Source organism: Sander lucioperca, chromosome 10 (assembly GCF_008315115.2).
Source record: "Sander lucioperca isolate FBNREF2018 chromosome 10, SLUC_FBN_1.2, whole genome shotgun sequence".
Lineage (NCBI taxonomy): Eukaryota > Metazoa > Chordata > Actinopteri > Perciformes > Percidae > Sander > Sander lucioperca.
In genome coordinates, this window is record NC_050182.1 from 32731088 (window position 1) to 32753368 (window position 22281).

The 22281-nt window shown below is 40.8% G+C and overlaps 1 long non-coding RNA gene across 1 annotated transcript in view; it reads right to left on the reverse strand.

Annotated features, from left to right (window-relative positions):
- Nucleotides 1-5436: 5436 nt before the first annotated feature.
- LOC118496179 overlaps nt 5437-22281 on the reverse strand; it is a 75080-nt gene continuing 58235 nt past the window's right edge. The window contains exon 3 of the long non-coding RNA XR_004898664.1: nt 5437-5876. This is a non-coding gene — a long non-coding RNA (uncharacterized LOC118496179). The remainder of the gene's footprint in view (nt 5877-22281) is intronic.

Sequence of the window (22281 nt, forward strand, 5' to 3'; positions counted from 1 at the left end):
TGAGGCCACACCAAGTCAATTAGGGGCAGAATAGCTGAGCTCTGTTTAAGTAGTTACTGAATCACCATATTGGATCTGACTGTCTAACAATCACTCTGATATGAAAACATACTATTCCACCGGTGTGTGAGCTACAGGAGTGATTTCCTCCCCTCATCCCTCCACAATTCTTGTCCTCATACTTCTCCCTCCCTCCATCTCTCTGCTCTTTTTCCTTGAATCGTGCCATCTACTTTTCTTTTATGCATTTCTCAACCCTTCGTGCCCTCTCCTGTTCATCCGACAGACTTGAGTCAGAGAGCAAGATATAGCTTTACTATTTTATGAAGGTGTGAGGATTCTTGGCGGTGCCAGAGTTTCCTGTGTCTGACAAAGTCCACTAGCTCGTGAGGAGGTAGCATGAGAATGAAGTCACCCATTCAAAATAGAACATGCTTGTGTAATACAATCTGAGGCCAAGAATACCCGTCTTTAGTAGTAGTTTTATTTTGAACATGTAAAAAAAAAAAAAAAAAAAATATATATATACATACATACATATATAAAATTAAAATGACAGAAAAATAAGGACATGTACTTCTCAGTACAATCTACCAAAGTTATTATAAGTAATTCATATAAGAAATTCCCATGTTCAAAAAGGAGTAGGAAGAAGTTCATAAACAAACTTTTCTAGTCCTACCCCCTTTCTCTATTTTTATCCTTTAATTAAATACAAAACAATTCTTCTTTACATACACGTACACCGTACAACTACCTACCTACAGCTCACATATATCCATGCATACACAGACACAGATGCATACACACACATTTACATTTTTTTCTTCTTCTTCTTGCTTTTCCATCTATCTTCTTCCTTTCCATCTATCTATAGTAAATCAAATAACACATCCATACTAGACTTAGTATAAGGAACCATACAGTCAGTATACAATACTATCACCTCGAGACCTTTTCGTATCCATTCAATATATTCATTTTGAAAGCTATAGATTATTTATCTAACCAGCATTTTGATTTTTTACAAGTCTAAACTTTTGGAAGAAATCAATGTATTATGGAGAAAACATTTTATTTTATTTTTAACTTCATTTAAAATGCCTTTTTTTGCATGTGGTTATATGGCTATGTATACCACACTCAATATTTATATAAAGAACCATAGAGTGGATTCGGACAAAATATACCTAAATCTTACACTTAAATGAAGAGGCATAAAATATAGTATGTGTCCTTAATTCTGCCATTCTCTCTTATTGCACTTTACTTATGTGGTTTCTTAGAATTAAACACAGCAGCAGTAAAACCAAAAGAAATCACTTCCTGATGCAGCACACAGTCATCTCCCTCTGTGTATCAAAGACAAATTTTGTGGGAGCACCCCTGCCTACATCCCATCCCTCCCCAGCCGTGTGTGGCTTTTGGTTCACTGGAGGTCAGGACGATCATTCACCCCAAGGCCTGAGGGCGCCCATATACTCTCCCCTTTATGACCACATAAAGAACGCCAAGTGCTCAGGCGTGCCTGATTAGCTGCCCTAATATGCTATTTGTGACTAATTTCAGAGTCGCTAAGTCACAGGTGACGGTCCCAGGCTGTAAATCTAACTCGGCCAACCTTTGACGGTGTGTGTGTGTGTGTGTGTGTGTGTGTGTGTGTGGTGGTGGTGGGGGGGGGGTGTCCTCTCCCCCAGGATGCACTAGTAGGTCCCGTGGTGAGTATGCAAAGGCCATTTAGGTGAAAGGCAGGGCATAAAAGTAATGAATGGTAGATGAAGCAATCTCAAGCTGACAAGTCAACTTGCACACCTATGTAGAGAGGGTGTGTGTGTGTGTGTGTGTGTGTAAATGTAAAAAATGCACTGGACTACAGTGCATTTTTTTTTAACACAATCAATCTCTGCCTTAAGTGCTGATACACTTTTACTGCTGAAATTTGGTGGTGTTACATTTGCTCATTTAATACACTATACTGATTGACTAGTTCACACGATGCAAATCAGAATAGTTAAAACATAGTTAATGAGTGTCCTTTGGCTGTATCCGAGTGGAACAAACTGTTTTACACAAAGAACAAGAGATTTTTGACCTTGTCCTACATTAGTTGTTTGAGATTTTATTTTTCTTCAAAATTATTTTACAAAGAAATGTTTGTAAAAACATGAGGGATTAGTATAAAACTGTGAAATGTTGACATTTGTATGTATGTATTTATATTGAGAATTGACATGTAAAAAAATGCTCATTTGAAGAAGGCTGTAGAACAGACCTTCACTCACTCTGTTCCTGTGTCTATCCTTTAATTTCTCATAATGTGTCAACAGTTCCCCGTTTGAGCCGTTTTCCTATTATCCCCCACAATGGAGTTTTGACAGGATAAGGGAGGAGAGGGGAGACGAGCAAAGCAGTGCGGTTGAAGTACTATGTGTTGTGTGTGTGTGTGTGTGTGTGTGTGTGTGTGTGTGTGTGTGTGTGTGTGTGTGTGTGTGTGTGTGTGTGTGTGTGTGTGTTTGTGTAAGTGAAATAGAGAGGAAGAGTGTGTGTGTGTGTGTGTGTGTGTGTGTGTGTGTGTGTGTGTGTGTGTGTGTGTGTGTGTGTGTGTGTGCGTGCGTGCGTGTGTAGAGGAGAGAGAGGGACAGTGACAGTGTGTATGCATGGATGCATGAGTGCATTTATGAGTGTGTCTGTGTACATAGCATAGTTTAGTGCAATGTGTGTGTGTGTGTGTGTGTGTGTGTGTGTGTGTGTGTGTGTGTGTGTGTGTGCTCTAGTGACCTCTGTGCTGGCTGTGCTGTGTCCTCCACGCTCACAGAGTCCTCTCCCCCAGCTCCTCAGTGTTTAACACCCAGGGTCCGATCCCAAATGGGCAGCCTTAAACACCCCCTGCTTTACACACACACACACACACGCACACACACACACCCCTTGCAGCAGTGTGAGGGCTCCCACTCTGCACCTTAACACTGCTCCAGCTCCAGAGAGGGGAAAGCCATGGGTGGGGGGGGAGGCTGAGCTACACTCACCTCAAAGCCACAGAACCAAAAGGTTAACAGTTCTGCCAGATGTGGGGTCACCACCAGTAAGGAATCACATTATTTCTATATGAATGACAATGTACAGCCTTGAGACATTTGGACTTAAATGTATTCAGTAGAGCTGACAGAGTATGGCACCTGAGACATTTCCCGGTGAATGGTTGAGATATGCAGCAACAGGGCTGAGACATTTTTCATCCATTTGCATTTATGAAAAATCAATGATAATATACGTATTGTGAGGTATTTTGGGTTAGGACAATCACAGCACAGCCTTTACTGTGAGATTGGTGTTTTCGTTGAAACATGCACATATTCAGTTACATTTTCAGAAAAGTACAATGTTTTTTTTCAGGATCTTTTCCTAGCCAGTGAAACTCAAAGAGTGTTTTCTTTGTATGCGGCAGAATGAAACAACCAGTAATTCCATTGAAAAATAATGATAATAAGACAATAACACACACGTCCATATAAATTATGAGCACATAAAATAAATAAATCAGTGATGTAAAAGATAGCTTTTTTATTCTTTAATTTCTTTATCTGTTACTTGAAAATTCTTATCAATTGTCCCATCCTCTTGTCACTCACACCCCTGGGAAACCTTGCCCAGCAGGTCGTAAACACCCAAGTCTCACACAATTGAACAGCCGAGGTTAAAGAATAGTCCAAATAATAAGATGCAAGCCTCCAAGTCTGGTAAATCAGTGTAAAAAACACTCTTCCCTGCAGCCAAAATACTTCAACCGCCTGTCTCTGTTTTGTCATAAACAGCCCACCGTCACTTCACCAATGGTAATGAAATGCAAAACGGTGTGTAAGAAAATATCAAAACCCCCCTCAGCTTTGGAAAACACTTTAGAAATGCAGGCGGTATCACGTAGCACAAACACAGATTCTGTCTCAGCCAAATTAGGGACATTAAAAATCACAGGCTGAGAACTTGCTAATTATTACACCCCCTTACAAACAGAGACAGTCAAGCTAAGAGGCGAGCCACTGGCTGACTCCCAATGTCACTTTCTGCGGGTAACAAATATCCAAAGGTCAAAGTGTGTACTTCAGGGGAATAGGGAAAAGCTCAACGGGGCTAAGTGGTGTGTGTCTGCGCGTGTATGTGTTTCCTTGAAGGAATCTAGCCTGTCATGTCCTCTAAGACTATGCTGCCACCTGCAGCTCTGGGTACGAACAAAGACACAGGTGCTGCTGAAGGGAATAACGGGCAGGGTAGTAAGTCAAATACTGTAAAAGTCATGCACAATTACCATTAAAATATGATCCTAATCTGTGGCTACAAACTCATTAAGACAGCAGTGTGGCAGTTTCACAGACAACTAAAACAAGGAGTTGTGCATTATGTGTTGTATTTAAAATGAGGACTCTAATACTCTACATTAATTGCTTTTACGGGGAAAAAAACTGAACAGATATTTAAATAATATTGCTTTACTGGATTGAGTATTTAAGCAAAACCGTATTTTAAATATTTGCAAAATGAATACAAGCCATGTAATGCATACCATAATAAACAGATCTATTTAAAATACCATTCCAATATAATTATCTTATATTATTCTATGTGAAGAAGACACAGATGCGTATTCCTACCTGTTGGGATTCATGCAGCGTGTCTTAGGTCCATTGTGGACCTTACGGGTGAACTTGCATGCAATGAATTATCCCATCCCAAACGCCTGCTTATTGTTTCACAACCCATTTATTGTTGCAAAGGACAGCAAGATGTATGACCCTGCAGCAATTAAAGTATTAGATATCAAAGTGCAGATGCCAGGGACTGTTAAAGAAATGTGATAGTGAGCATGAGTAATGACGGCACACATGACTTGTCATTAATAGAAAAGAAATGAAGGGTGTGGGTGACCTCAAAATGCAAGGATTCTGTATAACAATATTCTGTTGCCTAACAATGAGCACAATTTATATATTTTTTTGAAAGGGAACTCTCTTCCACAAAGAGCGGTGAACTTTGGACTGACATTTGTACAGATGTGGTAAGGCTAGAAGCCACCCTGTAATTAAAGCGCTCACCCTGGGAAAAAAGGTGTGATCTTCTGTCATATTTTGACAAGGCTCCGAGCACCGGGCAAAGCAATATAGTTACATGCTTGGTAGCAGCTGGAAGAAGAATGACTGTATGTTTGATTGCCTCATAGCCTGACTGTATCTCCAAGCTATTATTTTTGGTGATAGCGATCAAAGTTGTGTGCACGTTATGTGTATATGTATTTCCATGTTATGTGAACATTTATCAGTACTTCTGTAGCTGTGACAAGTACCTTTGAAATATAGACCTATATTGTTTTAATTTGTTTCTTATTTATCAAAAGGAGGGATTAAAAAAAGTTTCAGGATAAGATAGAATCCAATTGTAAGATAATCATATTCGTATTTAATATGCAGCATTGTAAGCAAATCCCTTTTTAAGTCGATGAAATATATTTTGACTTGACTTCACTGCCTTGTAGAAACCTGAGACAGACACCATATATGCTCTGTCAGAATCATTAAGTCAACATGCCATCAGGTTCAACTCAGAGTCTCTCCTCAGAATTTGAGAATGATACAGCCTGACGCGGCTTGAACTTTGCGTCTGCTATTCTCTGTCAGCTTCGCCATTCTCCCATGGCTTTAAATATTGTAGGCATCTTGGGGATGTGGAGACGCATTTGTCATCCTTGTTTGACAGGCTTGATGAAGGGGTTGTCTGTCAGTGTTTCACAAATCCGACCAGACCACAAGCCCGAGGGTGGCACATAGACAGTCACGAGCGGCAGGGAGTTCCCTCCCCTCCTGGCTCACAGGGTAATTGTGATAATACTGAAATGGAAAATTATAGAGGGGTGAGTTAAGGAGATACTTGAGTTAAATGCAAAGGCTTGACACAGTGAGGAGAGTGTGGGTGGTCTGAGACTGGAAGGGCAAGTTCTTACAGTTCATTCTTAAATGCTGTGATACTTACATGTTCTCTGGTATTAAATCTAATAAGCCAAACCCTTTTTATATTCTTTCTTTGCCCCACAGAGGTGGTAAAAATTGCTTGTGCTTTCAAATTAGGTGATGTAGTGTTATACCTGTATTGGTAAACCTGTCACTTATTTAATAATAACGTTAAATCTCAGGCGTCTTAAAATTTCAGGTTATACCCTTTGGGATTTGGAGACTTTGCAGTCACTTTTTTTTTTTTTTAAAGACGGAAAAAAAAGCACATTTTCCAACTTTATGCATAAAATACTGATACGTTCTATCCCAGTCAGCAAATAGCATAACAGTCCTATAAACTAACTTTAGCTGGATAGACACAACAAACAGTGTATTTCTGTCTCTTTCTCTCCCTCTTGCAGTCTCTGACATCAGGGTCAACCTAGCATATAATAGACAAACTTGGCAGTAATCTGGGGACTCTGAGAGAGGTCCGGGAGATTTATCAATCAACTGGCCACATTAAACGGATTTCCTAATGAAGTGAAGTCTTTACAGGGATTAATCCTCTACCACCTGCAAGGAGCCACCTGCTCGACTGCCATAATTGGCATGGATGGCACCGCCACCATCAGCAGAAAGAGGAGAGGCACAGTGAGAGAAAAAAGAGGGAGTGAGAGGGAGAGAACGGGGGAGAGAGACGACTGACATGAACAGAGGGGGAAAGAGAGAGAGAAAGAGACGGACAGAGAGGAAACAAGTTGGAGAGAGGACAAAGAAGCTAGACATCGGGGTGTCAAACTCATGCAAATGATGGCACTCGGTGTGTTGCAACGACACAACGAGGGAGGAAAATAAATAAAATATTTTAAAAAAAGGAGACGAGACAGCGCCAGGTCTCTTATGACACGGCGATGAGCATCCAACCCTTAGTTTGTGCCAGTCTTGCAGCATTCCAAGACCTTGACAGCAGCTCCTCGCTACATCTTCCAGCTGTGTCAAATCTGCCTATGTGCTAATGAACGTGTCAGCACCCCAATCGTGTCATTGCTGTGTGTGTTTCAATTCACCTCTGAGCACTGAAATTCTATCCCAGGTGTACCAGCTTACACATTACATTCACCCGTATTTCTGCATGAATAATTACACAGTCCCAGCCGTAAAGTTAGAACCCAGACTGGGGTCCTGCTTATACTGCCAAACCACTCTTTTTGATTGTGCTGCTGGTTGCTTTAATTTGACCAGGCTGACGCTGTGCATGCAATATGGCCACACATTTATCAAGTCTTTGTTAAGAATGACCAATCTGGCAATGTTTGTATTTTGTCTGACACACACTTGATTGATTGCAATAAGATTACAAAAACATTCCTTTTGGCTCACAGGAGACTGCATTGTGAAGTGAAGATTTTATGGCCCAGTTTTCACAAATCAAGGATGAAGCTTAGCGTAAGCTGATGGCTGCAAATATACTAAAAGGGGTTGATTTACCAAGAATTAGTTGGATTGTTAGGCAGTGGTATCAATCATGGTCAATAAAATTAACTCATCGTGTTCATTACACTCTTAAATAAATATTGAGCTGTTCACTTCATTCTATGCAAATGCTAGGTGTTACTTTTGGGAGACATTGGGAAAAAAAACGATGACTCATGAAGTCTGATGGTCTTCGGTGTAATTTAAAAGGGCAACTGATTTTACATTTTAAAGCCAGTGTACAGGTCTTGGGGAGTACAGTACATTGGTTGCTAAGTTGTGGCTTGTGTGGCTCAATATCCTCAGTGGATGTGGATGCCACATATATCAAATGCAGATTGATGGAAAGCATGTGTCTTTCCTGCTACCTTTAGGTGGCTGTTGGGATATGATCCTAGGACCACCAAAAAGGCAAACTGGTATGACATACAGTAGCAGGAACTAATAAATACATAAAGGCATTTGTTTGACTTTAAAGAGGGTGTGTCTTTACTACATAAAGCCAAAAACATGGACAACAAGCACAAACTCAGCATCTGTGCAAGTATGTTTTAGCACACCTACATCTGTTTGCTAAGTTTGCTAACACAATATAATTTTATGGCAAGACATTAAGTTATCAAATGGAAACAGAGCAGGAAAATACACTTGCACCCGACAGTATGAGTATTTTGGCAGTGCAAGGCCACCACACTTGATAGGTGCTGAAAATAAGGGCCTCACTGATGTGTCCCTGAATCAGGTGCTACTATTGCAGTAAAATCTCGTAACAGGTTTTAGTGATTGATAGTTTTTTTGTCTTCATTTTTAATGGATCCTACCCATAAGAACAATGAAGCCACTGATGTAACCTCAAATGCTTAAAATGTCTGAAAAGTTGACTTGGAGCTTTTCAAGCATCCGCAGTGATTTGTTGTCGATCATTTTAACTATGACCTGAGTCCTATTTTACGTCTAGGTGTCTGTGTTTCTGCGATTCCTGACTAATGATCAACTCTCCAGAGTCATAACTCCTGGGAAGAGAAGATGATTCTATGGTGTCTGCCAAGGGACTGAGACTATTGGCACAGCTAGGGTGTCCCTCATTTGTTTTGGAGCCATACCGCCACCTTGCCAAAAGAGGTGCCAGGCCAAGGACAAACTCCGCGTGCCTGTGTGTGTTTGTGTTTGTGTGTGTGTGTGTGTGTGTGTGTGTGTGTGTGTGTGTGTGTGTGTGTGTGTGTGTGTCTGTGTGTGTATGTGTGTGTGTGTGTGTGTGTGTGTCTGACCCCTATCCCGGGACTAAAACCTTGGTGACAAGCCATATTGGCATCTAAAAATATTCTAATGGAGCTATAAAGCAGCAATAGGCAAATCACTTGTGTTTGTTCTCAAAGACATACAGAACTGCTGTTACTATTCTTTTATTAGTTGAAGCATAGTAAAGGGATGAATCCGGTGTAATCTGTTTTTTATCTTTTTTACTAGGCTGTTCATAGCTAGTGGCCAAATAAAATCACTGAACATGTTCAATGTCTCTGTATTCAGATGATAGACTTCCTAGATTCCCAACAGTATAAATTAAAGTGGGATGTGTCACCTACTTAAAGAAATATTGAGTGATAGATGTGCATGCAAGGCCTGACTTTTCTGAGGAATTGCATCATGTTTTTGAAGTTAGAGAGTTTCCAACATGGTCAAACTGGAAAATATCACGTGCAAGGTAAATATATATTTGTGAGTAAGGACTGCACTCTTAAACACACACACACACACACACACACACCTCCTCGTCTAACTCCTCAAGCTCTGTTGTTTTGAGTGAAAGAAGAACCGTCCCTAATCCACTTCACGGATCAGTTTCACAGAGACGGTAAAGCCATTCTCCCTCCAAACTAAAGCAATTCAGATCAGACACCTTGATGTCTCAAAGAGCACACAGTGAGCTCTTGTTTTCTGTTTTGACTGCTGGGAATCCATGCCAGACAGCACCCCTGATTCTAGCTCACAGATAAAACTAATGAGGTTTTCATTCAAGTCCGTTTTATAACAATAACTGAGTCATCGCCAGACGTGGCTGTTTTCACTAGTGCCCGAGAGTCTGTGATCCACTCATCTAGGATTTGAGGGTGTTGGATTTCCAAAACTGAAGGTATAATGCTGTACAGCATCGCAAATGCAGGTGTTACTGCCTTTTTTCTTTCACCATTACTTATAAATGCTTTATGACAACTTGACACAACTTGAAGGTGCTGCAAAAAAGGGTTAAACAATGTATTGGCTTCCTCGTATAGATTATATTCCTGAGAATAAACAATAATTTTTCAAATTTCAGATTTTGTAGCTTTCTAATTACATTAATCATGGGGGGAAAAGCAGCACTAATTTAACACGTTACCTCATTGTCTTAAGATACATTAGCAGTTTAATGTGTATCTGACAGCTGAAAGAACTGCTGTCACAACACACCTTTGCTAACGCTGTTCAGTAAGAGGTGTCAGTGGCATTAATGAGTTCATTTTGCAGCTAATTGTGCGGTAATAGGAGAGTAATTATAGGGATCAGCTAGCTGACTCTGCCTTGATACCTAGCTGACACCTGAGAGATCTGTAGACATGCCCACTGTGAGCTATCTGTCCCAACTATTCCCACAACCCTTAGCTCTCGTGTTGCACTAGGAGGTGACACTGGCATTAGCAGCTGACTTAAACATCAAAGACAAGGTCTTAATCCTTTAACAATAACCCTGGATGCCCCTACAAAGACATTGTTTATATAGACACGTCAGGTCGGACACCTCATCTAACCTTTCACTAGATGCCTCGAGGTGACTGTGTTGCCAGTGGCATTCCTGAGACCAGAGCTTTTTCACTTCTCAAAGAGTTCTCTGTCAGAGAAATCCCTTCCTTTCCTGCTTAGGGCATGCAAGCAGCAAAGGCCATCAAAAACACATCTTCTGCAGTCAACGATGGCTCTGCTGATTATGTTTTCAAATTCCAACTCGGAAACAGCAATTTAATATGATTACTGCAGGCATCAATGATCCCGATGTCCACACAGTGCCATAACTCTGTTCATGTAACAGAGCCTGGTTTAGTTTTGTGTTTAGGTGTCTGAACTAGTTTTGGGCAATGATAGTTTTGTTATTGTACAGGTTTTGCTCAAACTTGCAGCCCTTGTGGCTGTACTCTCTCCTCAATGACATCGTGATATAAGGTAAACAGTTCCAAAAGAAAAGAATTGGTTCAAAGATGTAACAAATGTGAGAAAAAGTTTGGGCCATGAAAAGCTGACGACACCATTTAGAAAAGAAATGTGTTTTTCTCCTACCTTGCTTCTATCCAGAGGCCTAATAACTTGTGTGAACTATAAGAGCCCACCTCTTGGCCACAGGGTCACCAGTAAACATAACAGATTTACTCTCAAGTGGTGGCAGGGGCTTAGATGGGCTAGATAGAGCAGAAATATAGTATATAATACACACCTGGCAAAACAAAAAAGGCACAAACTCCTAATAGGATAATCAGCCATGTATTCTTTTACAGATACTGTGACAGAGTCCATCATTTCCCACTAATGTGTTTCCCAGGAGTTCTGGATGCCCCAATGAACCTTGTACCATACAGATTTCTGAACCTGCACTTGATATTGTGGAAACTAAGCTCTTTTTTTTTCCTCTCGCTCTTCCCCATAATGTGCAGAACTTTCACACAGTTGTGGTTGCATCAGCAAGTTGCCAGTAACATTGTCTCATACATTTAAATTAAATAGAGTTGGTGATATATTTGAAGACATTTCTGAAAACTCGATTATGCCCAGTTGGCCTCAGACGCTGGTGTGCTGGTGTGTTTGAAAATCAGACCACCAAGCGTGACGGTCCTTCCCTGCTATGATGTCACGTCAATCTACAAGAAGACAATTCAGCGGTCACTTTTGTTGTGACGAACTGAAAAGCCGCAATGTATATTTCTGTTCTGGAATACATTGACATGGTCCTCATGCACAGGGGTTAACCCACAAAAATAATGCAATGCGTGGCTCCAAGTTAATCAAATGTCACGACAATTTCACTTCGGAGGAGTGTAAGTAATTATCAAAGTCACAATCAGTCAGTTTGTGTGGTATGCACCATTAGCGTCTTACCGCTAGGCCCTCGCAACGCTAGCAATTCAAAGTAAGAATTCACCCCGTGCCCCAAATCAGAGGCTCAGTTTGCACTGACTTAAATCTTATGTAACTCTGGGCTTTTGACAGGCAGACACCTCTGCTGACTACAGATAGGTAATTTGTTTTGATCTGTGATTATACCCCTCGTGTTCAGAGGAAGATGTAAACCCTCTTGTGAAGCTGTTAGGCAAATCCTCACAATGAGAGGAGAAGTGCCCCCGGGGGTCTCAGGTTTTCACCCTCCTTCTCCGTCTTCTTCTTTTCCCTCTCTTTCTTTTTCTTTTTTTCATCTCGTATGAGAGACAAAGCCTCCTGCCAAACACTGAAGCCCCCCAGGAGCTCATCATACAGAAATCTAGGGCTCCTTGGAGAACGAGAAGAACGAGTGAGAGAGGGGAGGAAGGAGGAGGGCAGAGAGAGATGGAGCGCAGATGAGGGCTTGTGTAAAGGTGGGAAGAGGGTGTTTGAATATGTGTGTGTGTGTGTGTGTGTGTTCTTTCTACATAGTTAATGACTGTTAAGAGTCTATCAGAGCCACGGGGCATTTTGCACATCCCACAAGCCTCCCTCCTTTGACTCCCTCCCTGCTATTTCCTTAACACTGCCTTTTGTGGCCTGTGCCAGACATACCTGCAAAATTATCTACTAATTATCTACTAAATATGTTTGTTCATGTTGGTTGAACAGCTCACTTAATTGAAGGGGTGCTCCACCTTCCCTCTGCTCTTCCCCTCCTTCATGCCCTCCAAGTATGGGAGGTGTGTGTGTGTGTGTGTGTGTGTGTGTGTGTGTGCATGTGTGTGCGTGTGTGTGTGCGTGTGTGTGTGTGTGTGTGGGGGGGGGGCTTAGAAGAGTGGCTTATCTCCAAGAGCTCATTATATTAATGCCAGTAATTATGTGTTTTGCTTACTTTTGATGTGCCTCTGTTCAAACGGGGAGAGTTAATAAGAGGATGACGGCAAATATGTCGGAGGGCCCTCTGTGTTGTCTTTGGGATCTGGAAATTCCTGTGTGTACCGGTGGGGGTTTTATACGAGTGTTTGTGTGTTTGTGTGTGTGTGTGTGTGTGTGTGTGTTTGTGTGTGTGTGTGTGTGTGTGTGCTTGAGGTGGGGGAAGGTATGAAGGGATGGCATCCGACTCAAAAAAATGTCAGTACACAGGTAATGGCAGGAGCTTATGATCCAATCTTCACTTAATTTTTATACTACTGTTCCTCTCAGGCACACACACACACACACACACACACACACACACACACATACACACACACACACACCCCAGCCAACACCTTCCTTTGGATCCTAAAAAAGGGTGGAGATGGCAGTGGGAAGGGGTTTCGTAAAGGGGATTGTTTCAACTATATTTAAGAGGGTTATAAAGGGAGCTGCTCTTGCCAAGAAGAGCACAGGTCCCTGCGCTCTCCCTGAGGAAAGTGCTGGCATGAAGAGGCACTCTCTAATGGAAAGAAACAATCGCTAATGAGGGAAATAAATAACAGGCGCATAAAACTGAGAGGAGGGGTGTGGAGGGAGAAAAGATGAGTGGAAGAACAAACAGAGTAAAGTTGAATTTGAATGATGGTCATACTCACAGGCAAATACAGCAGATACAAAGACACATACACAAGCTCAATGATGTTTAGCTGTCATTGCTAATGAGAGAGTGTGTCTGTGATGTAAGGACAGGAGCTTGTTGATGGAGATTCAGACAGACAATTGAATAACATTATCTTCTTTCTCCTTGTTCATTGTTTGTTTCTGTTTCCTCTTTTTTCTTCTTTGTTTCAGAATAATATTAATATGCAAAAACAACAGAACCTCTCTATCTTATATAGTTTTTGTCCAAGTCCAATACAGACATTTGTAAAAGAAAACTGATGTTACATCACATTAGATTAAATTTACCCATCACTAGATCAAGAATAGATTAGGATACAGAAGAATTCTTCTTTAATTTGATGGTGCTGGTACAAGTGTGTAACTTTCATTTCTTTTAGGCCTACTTCCCTTTGGGGTAGGTAAGCTAAAAATAGCTATATTCTCTCGGTCTACATTATTGCCTATTGTTTCTCCTGGGCCAGAGAAGCAAATGCCACTTTCATAAGTGTGAGATGAGCAAAAGCGACATTTCAGTGCGTGTACACAACAGCCACCTTCCCTGAATGAAAACAGAATTTTCTGAAAAGCACCATTTAGCCAAGGCATTGACCCCATTTACACCTGGCAATAAAATGTGTCTCATATCCAGATTGTATCTATATGTGATTTAACCTGATTACATTTAAACCCTGTATTAATATGAGTCTTCAGTGTCCACATTGAGATCTGATCGCTCTGTCCAGCTCAAACAGCCAACGCCGCTCTCTTCTTTACCGTCTCCTCCTGCTGCAGCTGTCAGTTGTAAAAGGCGATTTGGCCGTCTGACTGCTGCTTCTGCACCGAGGATCTGCACACTGGCGCACACTGGCCACAGAACAACGCAGAACGGATAGACATGTTGCTGAGGTCCGCCGTTTGAAATGTAGTTTCGGGACGTTTTGGATGTGCACTGTCCACCAGCAACACCCGCTCTCGCCTCAGCTCCCAGCACCGACACCACACCAGGCTGCACAGTGATTCTTTTTATTTTTTTCTTCTCACTGGAGTTTTCTCCTGTTGCCACGTGGAGATTTGTATCTGGGCTAAAAGTTGTGCACTCTGTCCGGACCTGTTAGAGGCCACAGCTGGTAGCTGATGTATGTGAATTAAAAACGCAATTGCATTTACACTTGTGTTCAATGGGGTCACTATGCATCCCTGTCACAATCACAATCCCTCCTCAATGCGTTTTGGGTGCATTTACAACTACTCTTTTTAATGTGGTCAAGCACTATCTGATTGCAATCCAAGCACCTAAAACGCATTGTAAGCACACATTTTGTTTTGCTTTGGTTTATGCAAAATTTTGAGGCATGGAAAAGAAAAACTCCTCTTGATATGCATATCATTCTATTTCCATGTGTCTTTTCTCTCTTCATCTCTTTGTACCTGTATATGTCCCCCTGTGTCTCTCTGAGGCTCTCTGCTTTGTGAATCCACTCCCTGGGACTGTAGAGGCGGAGAAGAAGACTGGTTGAAACACACCGCCGTTTCAACATTCACATTCCACCTGTGTTTTGACAAGAGGGATCTGAAGTGGTTTTAGAGTTTCTCTCTTCACCATTTGATATCAAAGAATGATCCCTGCGATGGCAGAACACGCAAGACTCCATGGGATGGATTAATGCAACATTAAAAGTAATCCCCGGAGTCAGACGCTGCTTCTCAACCAAATAAAAGAAACAAAGAGACGTCACTGGATGTCTTTATTGGAGGGCTGATAGTTCCCATGCGCATCAGGAAAAGGAACATCTTCCTTTATGTAATGTTGACACTGCTAATATTAAAAAGCTTGACACTAGTGATGACAAGACTAATAATTATCATTACACACATGACTGCCAGCCACCTCAAAGCTGAACAAGAGATTAAGCAATGATTATTGTCTGTTTCACGGTTGTGTGCCCTTGCAGCTGTAGCCTTTTCTTTTTGTGCAACACTTTAAATAAGAAACAGCCACTTCAAAAATAACAGTGTTAAAGGCTTATTAACATTTTGTTGTTTCTAGTCATGAGGTCAGTACAAGTTCATCAGCATGTTGAAGGTAAGCCATGGGGGAGGTCTTCTCATGAATATGTATTTTTATCAAGAAAATGGAAATATGGGGAAATGTGCATACATATACTGTAGCTAGTGATTCCTGGATGTAAATAATGAAAAGGAATTAATTTTTAGTTCATAAAACTGAGCATTTTGCTGATATACAGTATGAAAAGTTTCCCAATCTCTCTAACAATGATGAAATACACTACACGCAAGGACAGTGATAACCATTACACAGGAAGATTGAAATACCTTACAAATATCTCAACCATATGGGGCAGCAAAGCCATGTAGAGCAAGAAAAGACCTGCAAGTAACTTAACAAAGGCCTACACCAAATACCAGCATGCTCTGATCAAGGAAAGTACTTTAACACAAGTTCCTTGACTGAGATATGGCGTTTCAAGTTCTGCTGATTATCATATAATTCAGGATTATTTTACTGTATGCTGATGACAGAACGCTCCCTTCATTACCCATTGCCCCCTTCTCGGTTAACCTCTCCCTGATACCACTCTGACTTTTAACACTGGCCCGTTCAACACCAGCTAATGATGTAACGTCTCCTTAAATATGTAAAGTATAAGACTTAATAAAACCCAGCAGTGCGATTATGTCTTTAGTCTAAAACCCCCTTCCTGGATATGCAGTTCTACATGGTGATCCTTTTTAAATCAGGGGAAGAAAGTGCATGTGTAAATTACAGAAGACAATGCGGTGGAAGTTTTCCAATAAAAGGGCGCTCTCGCTTGCAGTTTCTAAAATTGTATGTTGAGTTATCAAACACTCATTCAAATAAAAGTGAAAGAGGGAAATGTCACAGGTGTTAAAAGGCAATTAGTCTTCCTGTGCTATCACAGTGTTAATCAGAGTGATAAAAATGATATGAAGCTCATTATCATGTATTCAATAGGTAGGTATTGCTTCAATGAAAGATGCGACACAGGATGCATAATGAGAAAACCTGTGACTGCCTTGCTGCAGAGCAATTTTGTTTTTTGATAAGATGAAACCAATGATATGTTCCTACAGGTTTGCTTTAAAGTGGTGAGTTTTAATTGCTGGATAAACTATTTTTCATAGCTTTTTCAAGTCAGTCAGTTCAAAATATGAAAATAAACAAGCAAGCATCCAAATATAATAATCTCACTTTTTGGCAATGATTTGGTCAAAACAAGAGAAGACATATCTCATTATCTCCGTTTGGGAAAAAAATGAAATGTTATCTTTAAACAACAGACAAACTGAGATGAGCCACTCTTTAAATTGGAATGCTTTTTTGCCAAAACACAAACAGGAGGGGGAGACAAGGGGGAGAGACAGACAGACAAAACAGACTAAGAATAAGAGAAAGTGAGAGGGGAGAAGCATAGCTAATGGCATTGGTATCAGATTTATTCCAAAGAGGCAGCAGCAGAAGGAGGCAGGAAGGAGGGCTGGATGATTTCTTCGCCCCGTCTTCCCCTTTCCCTGATTATGAAAGGAGACATGGCACGAGGTCGAGGGTCAAGCCAAAAGGAGACAGCATTGTGTAGAAGCTGTCACGCACCGCCACCTATTTTGACATGCACAGGCCCGTTTGTTGTCTGTCGTACATGCAAATTGGTGAGCCCAGGCTGTCATATAAAGGCAGGCAGATATGCGCCGGTTGGGAAAATGAGAGACCACCTGTAACCAAGAGAATGGGGAGTGATGGACAAGCATTCAGTCAGCCGGCTCGTCATTTCCAGGCCCGCCATTCACCCATCAGCAGAGTATCCCCCACCTCCTGCGCTCTCCCCCTTCCGCCACCATCAATCCCATCCCCAGCGCACACATATACATGTAAAAATCTATTCTTAATATTCAGAAGCAGGAAGTGAAGGGAAATAAATATATACGATGGAAGGGGATTGGAGGGGGTCGGTGGTGGTGATTTCAACCTGCTGGCTGCCTAATAGGATCCTGCATTCAGACAGCTGAGGGTCAGACCCAGATAATTAGTTGTCCACAGAGGAAACATCACTCTTCCACAGGGAGTGGACAGGAAGGGGGCCCTGTAAGGTGGCCTTAATGCTCTGAATTGCAAAGAAAGTCCAGAATGTGTCAGGTAATCGACATTAGATTATTTTGTCCCAACCAGGCTAAATGCTACAGTGTGGTGATGCTGTATGCTTTAGGTTTACAGGGACTGGACATTGAGAATGGACATCACATTTAAGAATTTATCTTAATCATACAGAAAGATGACAGTGTGTCATGTAAACTTGATGTATTTATGTAAACCATCCGGGGTGTAAAGATGACCAGATAATTAGCTGTCCAGTGGACACATCAACCTTCCAGAGAGGCCAGACAGGGAGCAATGGAAAAAGTGGACATTTTTAGTTTGAATGTACACATGAATCTACACTGGTTCATGTTTTCTTTTGCGTTAGTACATTAGTAAAATGGATTCAAAATTACATTATGTAAATCCTTAAGTGCTGTGTGATCGAACACTATTTTCCACATGAATGTTTCTTTTCATTCGGTTGTTTCTGATATACTCTAAGTGTTAAGTTTGAGTACAATAAAACATAATGTTTATGATTCACCTTTTAAAGTGCTACATTATTAAATATAAATGCAAACCTGATTGCAAATTCAGCAAGCACATTTCAGTGTGTGTGTGTGTGTGTGTGTGTGTGTGTGTGTGTGTGTGTGTGTGTGTGTGTGTGTGTGTTAAAAGGGTGGTACATGACAAACTCTTCTCATGACTTTAGTTCCATCTTCAACTTTCCCAGGTTGCTAATTAATGATCATTACCAACCACTATACCAGCACACACACACACACACGCACGCGCACACACGCACCACATGTGGTATGTGGTTATGTCTAATTTATTGTGAGATGTTTTGAAGAGAGAAGTTGAAAAGAATGATTTTATTCACCAAGACACAAATTTATGAACTTACAGTAGCTTCCAGAGCAAAAGGGTCACACAGACTGTTCTCTTTTAAGCAATAAATCATTACCCATGTAGACATCAGCTAATCACTGCTATCCGTTGTTGTCAGTTCACTAGGCGAAACATTTTTCTTTCGCCAAATGATCCATTAATATTGAGGCATTAGGGTCTCTTTTTTGTTATGATATAGGGCAGAAACTGTCCTCATTATATGATTTAGTCCAGTCAAATGTATTCAAATGCCACCTTTATTACCCTGGAGGTGCTTTGCATAAATTGAATAAATCCAACGGGTACTCTGTGAGAATCAAACATATCAAAGGTTTCCTGTCTTTGAAGTGGGGGTAGTCTTTAATTCCAAAACAGATTTTCATGATAAATAAATACATTATTTATGAACAGTGCAGTAGTGGTGGTAGAAGAAGAGCAAGAAAAAGACGAAGAAGAACAGGGAGAAAAATGAAAACAACGATAAAAATGCATAAAACATTTTTACGCCGCGGAAATGTCAAGAGACGCAAAATGACACACAGAGTGGCGCGTGCCGACCAACTGTCTGACTGATAAACAAACTGATTAGCATATGCACATTGGAGCATATGTTGTGCTCATTTGCTTACACAAAGTCTCAATCAAAATAATAGACCACACTCGACACAAGTCATAAAAGTCTAGAATATGTTGATGGGAATGATGAAGATGGAAACATTTCAATTATTTCATTTCTGACAATTACACTGACAATGTGACAACCTCAACAACCAGCATGCAGCGTGGTGACTAATTGCCCTCAGGAAATTTATGGAAATGGAAATAAATAAAAACAAACCAACATGTTGACCAACTGCAGCACCGGTTCTCACATTTCTGTGTGTTGACACATTGTCATAATAATAATCACACATGATTTAATGTCTTATAACATGAAATGGAATTTGTAAACGTGCAAAAAATAAGATACTGGTTGCACAGTAGGCCCTGTAGTTGGTGTGTTTTTCTTAACAATTCATCATGGCAGAGAAGCAGTGGTACCGCAGCAAAAGCACCAAATATGTTAAGATATGGACCTTTGAAAGTGTCAGGGGTGAGCATTAAGGTAGCCACGGGTTTAGGTGGGACTGGGGGCGGGGCAGTCAGGCTGCATTACTAACCTGCCTGAGAAAAGAATAAGCGGTTAACATGGCTGACAGATGGCACGGCCATAGATGGTTTGCGTTTGCCTTTGAAGTGCTGCAGAAATCAGAGGCAAGGAGAGCTAGATTCTGTGAATAATTACACATTGGCTTATCTAAATCAGACTGGCAGGAGTGCCTTGCACAAAAGATGAGTCGTTATTAGATTTCCAAATATACCTGAACAGTTTTTCGGTCTTGATTGATGTCCAACCTAAATATTTCATTAGCACTACACTATGTATGTGTATGTCTTTCAAATGCTTATGAAAGTGTAATATGAGTCATTTTAAACAATATGTTGCATGATTTATTTTTAGATGTATGTACCTTCAAAACAAATTAAAATCAGAATAAATGTGATTATGTAGACCTCTGTATGTGCAGAAGCTTATTTCAGCTGTTCACAACATATTACTGTCTTAGTGCTATCAAACCCATCCTGCTTGAAGCAGTGTGGTCATCATTCAAAACAGCTGACTTTTTTTCTATCCTAAAAGGGACACAGAAACGTACATTAGAAATATTAAACAAAAAATAGATTGAATGGGGTGGGAGGATTAATCAATTAAACCTTTGAGCAAATAACCACAAAGAGGAGCCCATTGGGGGTAAATAATGGAGGTTCTGCACCTACCCAAACGTTCATTTAACCTGTGAACCACAAGGTTATTTCTGTTAGAAATGACGTTAACACACACTTACATACATGCACACACACACACACACACACTTAGACAAAACACACCAGCCTGGAGGAAGGATGATTTATGTGGGAAGATCCATCTTCATCATCTTGCCTCTCACCTTGGTCTCCATCAGTGTTAATTAAAGGAAGGTCAGTGTCACCCTCCCTGCTCCCCCCGACCAACCCTCTTTTACATAATAAATCACTCCAGACACACAAAGGGGGCTGTTGACACAAACAGAATGCTCCTAGCTAACTAGCTAACTGCAGTTCGTTGGGCTGAGGAGTCAATTCAAAGCCTGCCATAAATAATACTGAATGTCACAGTGTTGTGTCTTTGTCTAGGAACAAAGGATAGAAGACAAAGACAAGTTGTTCTGGGACAAAAATAATCCATAATATATACAACATAAACATGCATATAAAGCATACAGAATCCCAAAAATAAAAGTGTGGCTCTCTGATTTGGCTCATTGTACTTTTTGTACACAATTTGTTATTCTGTTTTTTTCTGCATTTTTCTTTGAGTTTTTTGAAAGATTAGTTGGTCAGCAACCAAATCGGGAAAACAGTGGAGAGAAAGTATGTTAAAAAAAAAACTTTGTGGTAGGTTGTGCCATTATGTCAACAAGTTTATCTAAAATCATCCATGACTGAAAACAATAAAACCCCAAAGTAATCATTACGCGGGTGACTTGCTGCATACGTTTCCATTCTTTATCCCGCCAGGACAGAATGTGAATGTGCAGCTGACTTAAAAGGAATATCCATTTGCATGAATACACCACCCACCCCAAACAGTACAGTAGTTTGTGTCAGAGTGCTTTGGTCAGCCCCACATTGTCTACATCATTACTTTCTTGGAATCAATTTTCTCCCAAAAAGAAACAAGAAACATATGCTTTGTATTGTGTACTATTTCCTAGGTTTTCTAGGTTACTGTCAGACTTGCATAATAAGGGCTGCAGCGCTGCAGAGTTCCCCTCTTATCACAAACTAGCATGCATGGCCCCGCTGCTCTCTCCTCAGTCATCAAGCAATTGATGTAATTGAACCAGCCCTTTGCTGTCAAGCAAGCAGCGCAGCTCAATAGCATATGCTCTGAACACTCTGGACAATGAGAGCCACGCAGCCAGGCAGGAAGGCAGGCTGGCTCGTTGCTGTTCTGTCAATAAATTTCAATCCCACTAATTGTCTGGAATTCATTAACTGAGCCTTTGAGACAACATGGTCCCATGGAAAACAAAACAATATGAGAAAAAAGGCAAAGGAGGGTTTGATGATGTTTTGGGGTGTGTTGTGTACATTGTGAACTGTTGTTTTGCATCCTGTTGGTGGTGTTTGAGTGCAGCGACCAAATGATGAGGATACGCTCGGACTGCACTGCCATTGTGAATGAAATGTGAGTTAGTAACAGTGGAATGTCTGCAGAAGACATTTTGCTGTATAGTGAAGTATTTAAAATATATATATATATATATATATATATATATATATATATATATATATATATATATATATATATATATATATATCTGCTAATTGTGGTTGTTAATTTTACATTTGAATTGTTCTATTTTAGCAAATATATGAACTCATTAATTAATGGTGTTTCACAAGATTTTTTAACAAATTGCCAATCCATAAACCCTGCCCTCGACCCAAACACAGTGCATTTGTGGTATGCTATAGTGGCCTTATTACTTCTATAAAAGGTTTACTGTGATCTTTGTGTGATATTCTAAAATATATATTTTTTTAAAGCATCTTAAAAAACCCTGTCATGGAATGCGATTTAAGGATTTCATCCACTAGTGACTGCAGGCAGTCCGCAATTGACTTGCGGTTGGTTTTAATTGTCACCCTGGTCAAATTAAAGAGAAGAGACATAGTGAAGCCATTTCCTTCCACCGTCTAAAGTCACAACAACAAACAATAACTCCTTCCTCCTCTGTTTTCCTCCATCTGATTAGGGCTGGCCTTGCTTTCTCTGAGTCCTTGTCGCCCTCCAACAAAGTCCTCAACGTCCCACGTATCTGCCTAAGTGACCAGCCAGGGGTCAAGGGTCACCAGGAGCTGCCACTTCCCCTGTCACAGGAAACAAGCAGCAGGAAGGCGAAAGTAGAAAGAGTGGAGAGGAGGGAGGGAGAGGTTGAGAGGAAGGAGGGAGGTGATATTCAAAACACAACAATGACAAGGAGGTGCATG